At 48.8% G+C, this 11,980-nt stretch overlaps 1 protein-coding gene across 12 annotated transcripts in view; it reads left to right on the top strand.

Moving 5' to 3' along the window:
* FHIT (fragile histidine triad diadenosine triphosphatase) overlaps positions 1-11,523 on the top strand; it is a 1,484,422-nt gene extending 1,472,899 nt beyond the window's left edge. For all 12 annotated transcript variants that reach the window (XM_043886316.1, XM_043886317.1, XM_043886315.1 and 9 more), the window contains one exon: positions 11,215-11,523. The gene's annotated coding sequence lies outside the window, so the exon portion shown is untranslated. The remainder of the gene's footprint in view (positions 1-11,214) is intronic.
* Positions 11,524-11,980: the final 457 nt, after the last annotated feature.

Here is an 11,980-nt window from a genome sequence, read left to right on the forward strand (position 1 = left end):
TGAATATTTGCCTGGAAGGTACAACTGCATTTGATGAAGAGGAGTGTATCAATCACAGTTACTCAACCCTGGACCATAACGCACAAGATTCTGTACTCTTGGGACCAGTGAGGACTCCCAAGGGCTCCATTCAAGACCTTCAGGTTTGAGTTTTCTTTAGAGATAGGGTGTGTTCACCAAGGGTCTATAATTAGCCCTTGAATTTCAAAACATTTAGAAAACTATGGAGAGGGTCAAGCAGAAAATAGGACAGGCGTAGCAGACAGGGGACTTGGTTACTGCCAATCTCATCTGGAAAGCACAGCTGTAGGCGCTGCGCTTGACCAGTTAGCCAAGCTAGCTTCTCCACCATGTGGTATGTGGACTCAGGGGTGGTATGGACTAGACTTCAGGCTTCTGGCAGTCATCTTGCTCCTCACTTGGAAAAGCAATGCAGGAGAAGCCTCCAGAGGAAAGGGAGACAAAAGATAAACTGAGGAAAGGAATCCTGACAGCCACTGAGCGCGCATGTGACTGTACTCTGAGCAAGTCAGCAGTGCAGTGTCAGCCCTACCTGGGGTCAAATCCATTTCCCTCCCTTATCCCATCTGATAACTTGGTGTCAATCCTGTCTCACCTCCCATGCCCACAGACAATTACCTGCCCTCCAAGAGCCACCCCCACGGTCGAGGATTAGCCAATCAATTTTAATGTGTCTTTAAGAGATTTTTCCAAGTGTGCAAGTCAGTGCATAAGATGATAGATCACGTAATAATTAAAGCATTAAAAGAGCCCAATTGAGGATTTTCTTTCCGCCAGCAGATATCTTTAGGTCAAGAAGGGCTATAAAAACCGGCAGATCATTTTCATTCCTTTAAGACAGGCCAAAAAAATGACTTAGAATGTAATTAGATGTTCTTAGCAATTTTCCTTCGCTAGAGCTCCATACCATATTCCAGAGAGGCTCCAAAAAAATAGTACAGAGCTGTGGACATTCTGAGCTGCAAGCTGATGGCGTGGTATTGTTTTGGAGAAATGAAAGCCCATGATATTGCAAGAGTCATTTTTTTAATTAGAAATGATAAGCCAGAGTCACAGAGAGCTATGGGAAAGGGGAGCATTCTAACAGGCAGAATGCCGGTCTGGGCCGCTCAGGGCTCCTCTCAGAACTCTGCCCCCTCTCTTATCTCTCTGTGACTCCTGCAGATTCCAGAGTTATCAATTTGAACAAGGAATATGTGCAATGAAGTGCATCAGGATTTATCTGTGACACCCCTATCAAGGGTTTGCTTTATTACTCTCCTTTCAAGGATCTTTATCTACTGGGGCAGTTCGTTGGTTTTTTTTTTTTTTTTTCTTTTTTCTTTTTCTAAGTTTGAAGATCTTGTTTGTGGTTAATTTTTATTTCTTAATCTTTCAAAAGAATGGTACTAAATGGAAATGAAAAGTAGTATAAGAGTTTAACAGAAAGTTATTTTCAGTAAAGCCTAAGAACTCCCCTCATTATGGGTGAGGTTTCATGATACTGCAGTTAAAAATATACCTTCTTTATATAGACTCTCTTATTTTAACTGTTGACTGGGACTCTTAAAAGGCACACCTATACCCTCAATCAGGGCTCCCGTGATGGTTCAGCAGTAAAGAATCCACCTGCCGATGTAGCCTGAGCCAGGAAGATCCCCTGGAGGAGGAAACGGCAACTCACTCCAATATTCTTGCCTGGGAAATCCCACGGACAAAGGAGCCTGGCAGATTGTGGTCCATGGGGACACAAAAGAATCGGACACGACTCAGCACAACAATATGCCCTCAAACTCACCCAAGGTCATAAAAAAAAGAATGGACATACTAAAATAGTAAATCTGTTAAGATTGCAATCCTTTTAATGGGCCATCAGATCATGTTCCTTCCCCATACTTTGTAAAGCCAGCCAGGCCTAATCACAGTGGGCCGTGTAGGCCATAGCCGGTGACTTAGGATAAAATCCAGTCTCATGGCCCCAACTCTCCTCCATACTCTGGCTTCCAGCTTTCCTGCTTCCTTGCTCTTCCTAGACTATATCACACAAGCTCCCATCTCAGGGCCCTGACATTTTTTGGCCCCCATGGCTGGGATTCTTTTCTTTCCTTCTTCCATTCAGCATTCAACTCAAATGTCCACCCACTCAGAAAGGCCTTTCTCAAGTGCTCAATCTAAAGCAGAGCCCTGTTTCCTCCTTAAACTTGCCTCATTTTTCTTCACAGCACTCAGCGTCCCCTGTCATCATGTTATAGACTCATTTGTTTGTCTGTATCTTCCACTAGCAAGTAAGTGTCTGAGGACAGGGCCATTGTCTTTGGCATTTAGAACAGCCCCTGTTATCTCCTGGGTGCTCAGAAACACTGAGTGAATGAATGAGTGACAATAGTTCTGTAGAGTCTAGACCTTCCTCTGGGCCAGGTACCATGCTAAGTGCCTCACCTGTATCATCTTTAGTGGTCATAACAACTCTGTGACATAGGTGCTATCTTCCTGTTTTGTAGATGATGAACTAAGGCCCAGATGGGCAAAGTAATTTGATAAAGATAATACATCTAATAAGTCACGGGCATAACTTGAGTGCAGAGCCCAGGTACTTAAATACTATGTCAACTCTGTAGACATTCCCAGGGCTCCCCTTGCCGCCCCCACCAGCTTCCCCGTGTTTTCAGAGCCGGGGCCCCGGGCTACTGTCTCAGAGCCGTGCTGACCACCAGGATGAGAATGTGAGCCACACATGTCCTTTGACATTTTCCAGAAGCCAGATTAAGGACTGCTGCTGCTGCTGCTAAGTCGCTTCAGTCGTGTCCGACCCTGTGCGACCCCATAGACGGCAGCCCACCAGGCTCCTCTGTCCCTGGGATTCTCCAGGCAAGAACACTGGAGTGGGTTGCCACTTCCTCCTCCGAGATTAAGGACAAATTAGTGTTACTACATTTACCCAATATATTGAAATATTATCATTTCACTATCTTAACAATGTAAAAAATCATAATATAAAAATTATATAAGTGTTAAAATAAATGTGGTGTTTTATGTTCTTTGTTTAGAGTCAGTCTTTGAAGGCCGGTAGATATTTTACTCTTTCCCCAGCCTCCATTCAGACAAGCCCCGTCTGTCAGCGCATTACCCATGTGTGCCTGCTGGCTGCCACCGCGGTGGACACTGCAGTGTTGACAAGGGGCTGATCTCCACAGTGAGGCGGGTCTGGTTCCAGTCCCACTTACTGTGGGGCTCTGAGATCCACCCCACGGGACTTACGGGAAGATTACAGGAGTTTCCCACACGTAGGTCTGCACACCCCGAGCACAGCAGCTGGCCAGCTGACACCCTGAACAGAGGGGTTTCCCTCCCACCCAGGAAAGAGCAGCCTTGGGGCCCCTCACCTCACTCCAGCTGAGCCCCCCGAGCCTCTGGCCGTGCTGTCTGCCAGGGTGGGGAGGTCTGCAGTGGGAGGGACAGAGTGGGGGAGACAGGCCCCAAGCCGATGCCTCATCCCCGGACCATCCCGCTGAGCTCTGGAGTAGAGCTGAGCCTTCTGGCCCTCGTGTAGCGGGCCCTGCATATGCCCTCCCTGCCTCAGGGGGTCTTGTCCTAGACTAAATGGCCCTTAAATCCCCAAAGTGAGCAATTAGCTCTATCAGAGGCGCAGAAAGCTTTCATCTCTCTACTGAGAAAAATCAGAGACTGTGCATCTTTGGGCTGGAAGGGACTTTAAAGAACATATAAATCAACCTGTTGTTTTACAAAGGAAGAGACTGTGGTCTGGAGAGGGGATGTAAGTTGCCCGGTGCCCACACTGACTCACAGGATTACAACTTAACCCTTTGTATTTACAGCCCGTCTGAACATACACAGAGATGGAGCCACACATGCCCCCGTAGGGGCGGCCGACGCCTCTGCATGGGATGCGTCATCTTTTGTCTTTTCACCATCTGCATGTCTACCCTCAGCACTAGACCCTCAGGAGATGCAGCATAGTGGGAAACAGTCTCTATTCCCTACACCCTGCAGTGGTGTCTTCTTCAAGGGTTTTGAACCCTTGCTTTTTGGGTGCCATATGCAACTTGCATGCAGCTCAGTTCTTTGTGAGTAACTGAGGTAAACCATAACCTATTTGACCATCAGTTTCTCAGCAATACAACATTAAACACATCATCTCTGTTTTTGGTGAGAGGCTCTGCTTCGGGTTATAGACTTTTATCCATTAGCCTAAGGATTTTTTTTTTTTTTGGATCATAATCTCAGCTCACACACAAGGCAAAGGGAACAGAGTTCTATCAATGTCGGTACCTTTTAAAGGGTGGAAAGGAAAAAAAATAATAATAACCCCATTAGTCTGTTAAATGTGCTGAACCCCGACAAATTCTCACTGTGACAATTCTTGAGTGTTTGTCTGTAATCCCTCAGCAAATACACCTTTTATTCAACTATGGAGTTGTAGACACTCCAGACGCAAGTGTCATTAATTAAATAACACACTCAGCAAACCCTCGGAGCCATTCATTATCCAACGTGTCCTGCTCCATGCTCGGCTTGAAAATTCTCTTCTAACAGGAGCACACAACTAGAGCGGAGGAGAGCGCTGAAGGAAGGTGACCCTCAAAAGCATGATAAGAAGCAGTCCCTGCTAGACAGAGTAAATGAAACAGCACGCAGGCCTCCTAGCTTTGCCTCTGCCCCTCAGAGGGTTTGAAGGGAGGGAATGTGTTTCACATTGTAGGGACTTTCTTTCTCAAAATTAGTTTCTTTCATGAAAGACGGAAGTAAATATAAAGTAATCCTTTTTCATTTCGACTTGAGTCTTGGGGAAAGGTAATATCAAGCTGCAGATTTAGAGACAAATAAAGAAGCCGGTTCTTCATAAACTCTGTCAGGATGAGAAAGCCTTTTAGGGAGAGCCTTTTCAAGGCACAGATACAAGGAGGTGATGTCTATGGACCAAAGAGGGGAGAGAAAAGCCTTACTGCCTTCAAGTGGGACATGAGAACCTGCCCAGGGAGTAGCAAGAGTTGCCTAGGGGTGAGTTCACCAAGCCTCAGAGTGGGTGTAGTCTCATTTGCCGTGACAGGATGGGATCAAAGAGGTGACAAGCCCCGCAGGGCTGCCCAGTCACACAGCCACAAGGCTGGCATCATGCTTCTTGCATATTCACTGTCCTTTGTGTTTGATCTGTCCCTTCAGAGAGCAAAGTGACAGTGCTGAATCTGTGGCCACGCAGCCTGGGGGTGGGCCTGACCTCGCCGCAGGGCAGACAGAGGTCTGCGCCTCCCCTCCCGGGGGTCTGGCCCCATGGTGCCCAGAGCTGCTTTCTGTGCCCCCTTCGAGATGACAAACACACAGGACTGGGAAACAGACCTCCCCCCACCCTGTTTAAAGGGAAGTTAATTAACACCCTCTAGTAGCAGGAAGCTGTTATTAATCGCAGAGGGACAATTTTGAGTGAGAAAATGTGCTGGCGAGTTGCCCTGCTCTCTAGAGTCCATCATCACATCACTGGGTTTCCGGCCCCTGCACTTGGGAGTAACCCCTTCCTGCCTCTAGACAGAAGGACAATTGCATCACCTCGGTTACTAATCAGAGCTGCTCTCTGATCCTTGTCCCTTCTCCCCCAGCTTCTTCTTTACCTATATGCTGTAAGAGATTGCCACCAGCGGCTCTTGTGATCCAATTTCTCAGACCAAGTTTATTAAGAAAAAATCTGAGAAGCAGGGGTCAGGGGTGCCTGTCCTTAGAAAATTGCTCACCTTGTTTTTGGTGTGAGCGGAATGACTTTGCATGCCTGTCTGCCCTGTACACGGGCCTGCTACAAACCAAGTTACTTTTATAGCAGAGAACTGTTACAGAGGAATTTTATGTCACAGTCTCACGCCTTTGTTTTGTGCCTGAGTGTAGTTACTTTGTTGTTGTTTTTTATTGCAAGATATTTGCTTTACAATATTGTGCTGGTTTCTGCCATACATCAACATGAATCAGCCACAGGTATATATGTCCCCGCCCTCTTAAACTTCCCTCCCATTTTCACCCCATCCCACCCTCCAGGTAGTCACAAAGCAAAATTCCCACTGGCGATCTGTTTTACACGTGGTAAGGTGTATGTTTCCATGCTACTCTCTCAATTCGCCCCGCCCTCTCCTTTCCCCACTTCGTCCACAGGTCTGTTCTCTGTGTCTGCCTCTCCATTGCTGCCCTGCAGGTTCATCAGTACTATTTTTCTAGACTCCACACACATGTGTTAATATACAGTATTTGTCTTTGTTTTAAAACCATTTCTGTGTCAGCGTCGGGAAGGAAGGAAAACAAGTTCGTGCATTCATTCTTTTGGGCAAGAGGCACTACTTTTGATGGACAATATTTGCCCTGTACATGTGGCTCTGCTGAGAAAGCAGAGGACAGCCAACCAGAGCAGAGGCTGAATATTTGCCATGGAGGCCTCCTGAAACCTGTCTGCAGTACCTCCATTGCTTTGGGGCTTTCAGAGCATTCTATTGGGAGCACACTTTGAAACTGGCCTGAAGGCTTCATGCCCAGTAATTCCCTGCCACAGAACTAGGCCACACTCTAGATGGTTAGATCAGAGTCTCTGAGGGTGGTGGGGAGGCCTGGCAGTGTTTAGACCTCCCCAGGGCATTCCCACAGAGTAGCACCGGTGAGGAACACTGTCCGAAAGACAGACGACAGCGGATTGCATTTTTACAGTCCCAAATGTTCCTTTCACACTCTACCCAGTTAGAACGAAATTAAAAGACTCTTGCTCCTTGGAAGAAAAGCTATGACAAACTTACACCACATATTAAAAACCAGAGACATCATCTTGCCAAAAAAGCTCCATACAGTCAAAGCCGAAATGGCAGCCCACTCCAGTATTCTCGCCTGGAGAATCCCATGGACAAAGGAGCCTGGCAGGCTACAGTCCACGGGATCGAAAGAGTAGGACTAAACCTAAGTCACCATGGTTTTTCCAGTAGTCATGTATGGATGTAAGAGTTGGGCCATAAAGAAGGCTGAGGGCCGAAGAATTGATGGTTTCATACTGTGGTGCTGGAGAAGACTCTTGAGAGTCCCTTGGAAAGCACAGAGATCAAACTGGTCAATCCTAAAGGAAATCAACCCTGAATATTCATTGGAAGGACTGAAGCTGAAGGTTCAATACTCTGGCCACCTGATGTGAAGAGCCAACTCACTGGAAAAGACCCTGAATGCTGGGAAAGACTGAAGGCAGGAGAAGGGGATGAGAGAGGACGAGATGGTTGGATGGCATCACCGACTCAATGGACGTGAGTTTGAGCAAACTCCAGGAGATGGTGAAGGACAGGGAAGCCTGCCTTGCTGCAGTTCATGGGGTCACAAAGAATAGGACACAACTCGGTGACTGAGCAACGAAAAAAGACAACCAGTTAGGTCACCTGGGGGCAGCTCGCATCCAGGTTCCTCTATAGAAAGAGAGACAGTGATCTGTTTTCTTAGCATCAAAGCCCATCTCCCTTGGCCCTCTAGGATGCAGGAAGAATGGGGTCAAGAGGGAGGAGTCTCCTTTACTGACACAGTAAGAAGAGCTTGCCTTGAACACACACACACACACAGGTTGGATCTGTTTAAAACAAAGGATTCTGCCCTTTGTGTGTGTGTGTGTGAAGAGAGACTTTATGGAGCCTGGTGATGCCTGCATATTAAGGGGAAGTAGGGCGTGATTCATTCAGACCCCAGCTGGAATCCCTTGACCCCCTGTACCGTCAGTCATGACAACAAACTGCAGATGGATTCTAGAGACTCTCCTGAAGCTTTCAAGGAGAGATGGGTGAAGAGCCCACAGCAGGTCTTACTCAAAACTTAGGTGAGGGCTTCCCTGGTGGCTCAGTGGTAAAGAATCCGCCTGCCAATGCAGGAGACTTGGCTTCAATCCCTTATCTGGGAAGATCTCACACGCCGCGGAGCAGCTAAGCCCCGGCACCACGGCTGCTGAGCCTGTGTTCCAAGGCCTCTGCTTCACAGCCAGAGAGGCCCGCACACCACAAGCAGAGAAAAGCCCTTGCAGCAACGAAGACCCAGCAAAGCCGGAGATAAATAAATAAATATATATAAACGTATTTAAATTTTCTCCATCAGACTAGTTTACTTCCCTTCCTAATTCAAAGGTTCCCTCCCCAAAGATCTACCATCCAGGGCCACAGGGCCCCCCTTCTGCCTTCACCCTGCTCTGCAAAACCAAGCCCTGCTCTGACCTTGGTGATGCCACCGCGTCCTCCTCCTCGTGGGGGCAGGGGCAGTCTCAGTTCATCTGCCCTGTGCTTCTCAGGAACACAGAAATATCTGAAAGACACGTGTTCAGTGGGGAGATCAGTCACACCTCAGACGTTCTGGGCTCCTGCTCCCGGAACTCCAGAAGCCCCGTTTTCTGGACTGCTCACCTGGCCCCTGGTGACCTGCTGTCTTGCCTCCCCCCCAGGGTGAGGTGGTTCCGCAAAGCAGCTGGGAGCACTTTGAGGATCTCATTATTCACCTGTGTGCACCCTGCCTAGAACCTCCGGCCTGCTTCAGTATACACATTTGTTGATACGCCCAGGTAAACACTGAAAACACCACCGTCTAAAGGTGCGATCCAAAGGGAAGTGGAGACCCAAAAGGCGCTGATATGCGAAGTCCGACCAGAGGATGGCGCGGGGGTGGGTGTGTCACCCGCATGCCCCCTGCTCGACAATGAGGCTGACTCGCCCTGTGTATCTGAGCGCTGACTTCCGCTTGCTTTGACGTTTCCTGGGTCCCTGCTGCCGGGTGGCCCTGCCTGGCAGCTCAGTCCAGAGCAAGAACAACGGTGAGGACACCGCGGCTCACGGTGCTGGGTCCATCTGCCGTGCCGGCACTGCCCTAAGCACCTGTGCGTGTTCCCTCTCGTTCCCCCCTTTACCCCGCCACGCACGTGTCCTGTCGCCAGGAAAGGACACGCCCCACGTCTCAAACTTCAGCCTGTTCACTCGCTGTGTCTGGCACGAGAAGTGGACTCTGTGCCTCACGAGCTTCCAGACGAGTAGGAGACCAGGAGCTGCTGAAGACAGAGCCTCAAGCAGCCAGGCAGATGGTGTGAACGCCGCGCTGTGAGCAGGATACGATGCAGGAGGCATTGGAAGAGGACCGACGGGAAGCCTGCTCGGGAACCGACACGGGCATCCAGGGAGAGGCAGAAATCACAGGGCTGGTGCCAGGAAAGGCGGGCGAAGGAAGTAACACTGGGCCGCGGTGTTCAAGAGACCAAAAATAAAACCAAGGGAAACTTCTCCTAGGACATAAATCTGCCCTGGACAGGCGAGGCGGAGGAAGAGGAAGGGTACATCCATTTCCAGGCCTGCACAGTGCCTCTAAGTCAATAATTGTTCAAGGACCAGGGTGATGATGAATGATCAGGAGATGACCCATGTGTCCCGGCTAGATAGGGAGGATCCCAGTGTCAGAAAACAGGGAGACAGGCCCCCTTCTGCGGGGTCGGGAAGGGTGCAAACGGATGGGTAGCCGCCTCTCTCACAGACGTGGGACCTGGGGAGGCAGTGAGTGTGCCCTGAGCTAAAACATAAAGGCTGAAGCAGAAGTGAGTGGGCTGCTATGTTCTGGATCCCAGAAGGGAGCGGATGTAATTCCAAAGGAATGCCCGGCCTGCCCTTTGCTCTCTACCCTCTTACGAACTTGCAGAAAATGTACAGTGCTGGACCTACTGACAACACACTCCATGAGCCAGAGACTGAAGCGGGCGCCGGCGTGTCCTCTCCGGTGGGTCCAATGGGCCTGTACTGAGCATATCCTGACGTTCATGCTGGTGTTAGCGGGCAGCCGGGCCTTTGCGCCCTGGCCTCCCAGGTCTGCCTGCAGTGTTGCACTCAAAGCCATAAATAGCAAACAGGAAACGAAAAGCTCTGTAAAGCTTCACTTAGGTCTCTGGAAAACCCCAAAGGGGAAGTCTCTTTGTACTTCTCAAAAATGTTTCTCAAAATCTCTTCATCTATCACATCTGTGGTAGCTGCCCCAACATTTCCTAAGAGCCCTTTCTTTCAACCTCCCTCAAACTATGGAATCTAGGCTGTAAAATTCTCCTTTTTCTTCCCTTCTCATTTAAATTTCTGTTTCCTGGAATGGTCTGCCCTTTCCAATGTCCTTCAAGCAAGCAGTCCCAGCTAGTCTGACTCCTGACCACACCCATGTTCAGTTCAGTTCAGTTCAGTCGCTCAGTCATGTCTGACTCTTTGCAACCCCATGGACTGCAGCACGCCAAGCCTCCCTGTCCATCACCAACTCCCGGAGTTTCCTCAAACTCATGTCCATTGAGTCAGTGATGCCACCCAACCATCTCATCCTCTGTTGTCCCCTTCTCCTCCTGCCCTCAATCCCTCCCAGCATCAGGGTCTTTTCCAATGAGTCAGCTCTCTGCATCAGGTAGCCAAAGGATTGGCGTTTCAGCTTCAACGTCAGTCCTTCCAATGAACACCCATGTTACTAATCGCATTAACTAAGGCCCAGAAGCCAAGGCTCCAACAAGTTCTCCTCCGGGGTGAAAAGGGTGTCAGAGCTGTGAAATGCATTTCTGTGACCTAGGAATAAGATGAGAGGGCTTCCTCCAACTTTCCTTCTTTGGAAGTATTACTCATTTGCATTAGGCCCAGCCTAAATCCTTCAGGTAACTCGCCTTGCAGCAAAGCTGATTCCGCACACTACAGACATAGGAGCTCAAGAATTCCCCCGTCCGGGGGCAGGTGCCTCGGACTCACATGGAGAACTTGTTAACAAGCACAGATTCTTGGCCTTCACTCCGCATCTGCTAATTCAGAATGTGGAGGACAGACTGGGGAAATCTGTGTTTTTAACAAGCTTCCTGGGTACTTGTGATAAAGGCTCCGCTTGGGAGTCTATTCTTACCTAATTCAAGGTCTGAATTTAGTTCATTTGCTTTGTAAGATGCGTGTCCAGAAAACAAGAGACTATGCAGCTGACCCCTGGGGCCTGGGCTGTAGACAGAAAGCCCAGAGCAGGTGGGGATCCAGGGAGTGCAGCATTAGCAGGGCCGGAATCCGCCCACACTCCGTCATACACCTGCGTCTGTGTGGCTTCAAGTAGCATGCTAATGGCCATCTGAGAGATCAGCAGTGAGCAGACTTACATTGTGTTTATTGCCGTGATTTTAAAAATGCTATTCGTTCTCACTAAATGTCTGGTTTTATGTCCTGTCATTTCCAGGCACGGAAGGAACGGGAACAAATCCCCAGGCATAAGGAAACGGGCCTCGTGCGTTAGGGCCCTGCGGCCTTGGAAATGCAGCTAAGCAAACTTTATTACATCCTACAATTCGACAGCCTTTTGCAAAGCATTTTATTATGCTTGTGGAAACCACCGGGGTTATGTTTCAATCACCGTGACTGACAGGCTGCCTTCAAAACCACGGCACCCACTTGCCCTTCCACACTTCCTCAGCTACGTACTTAGAATAGAACTTTTCTAACTTGTCCCTTGGCCTGGATGGGAAATAAAAATGCTAGTTAAAATATTTATCTTGTGTGTTGGTTAACTTAAAAATCTGACATCTGGGAACCTCACAAATGAGCATGTTGATCATTCAGACCTGCTATGCTTCCTGTAAACCAAAGGTCTGTTAAGGCTGAGAGAAGATTTAGATAGTTTCCGCGGAGGTAAGTAAGATAATAGGAGGAGGAATGTACACCCTTCCCTCGGTTATATTCTCTTCTCGCCTTGGGTGCAGAGAGAGAGAGCTGACAGAGCCTAAGGTGGCAAAATCAGCTTCAGGAAACTGGTCGATGTGGTACGTGTGGATCGGACACCTTGGTCTGGACGCTGTAGTGGCGGGAACATAAGGAAAAGAATGGGAAGGTTCTCAGTGTCGGTGTAGAAAGCACGCCCCTTGCCCATGACAGTCAATTTCTTTAAGGCAAGATGACAGAAGCAGGCCCTTCCTTTCCTCTGGCAGATTAATAAAATGGGGGATTAG

This window comes from Cervus elaphus, chromosome 24 (assembly GCF_910594005.1).
Source record: "Cervus elaphus chromosome 24, mCerEla1.1, whole genome shotgun sequence".
NCBI classification, from domain to species: domain Eukaryota; kingdom Metazoa; phylum Chordata; class Mammalia; order Artiodactyla; family Cervidae; genus Cervus; species Cervus elaphus.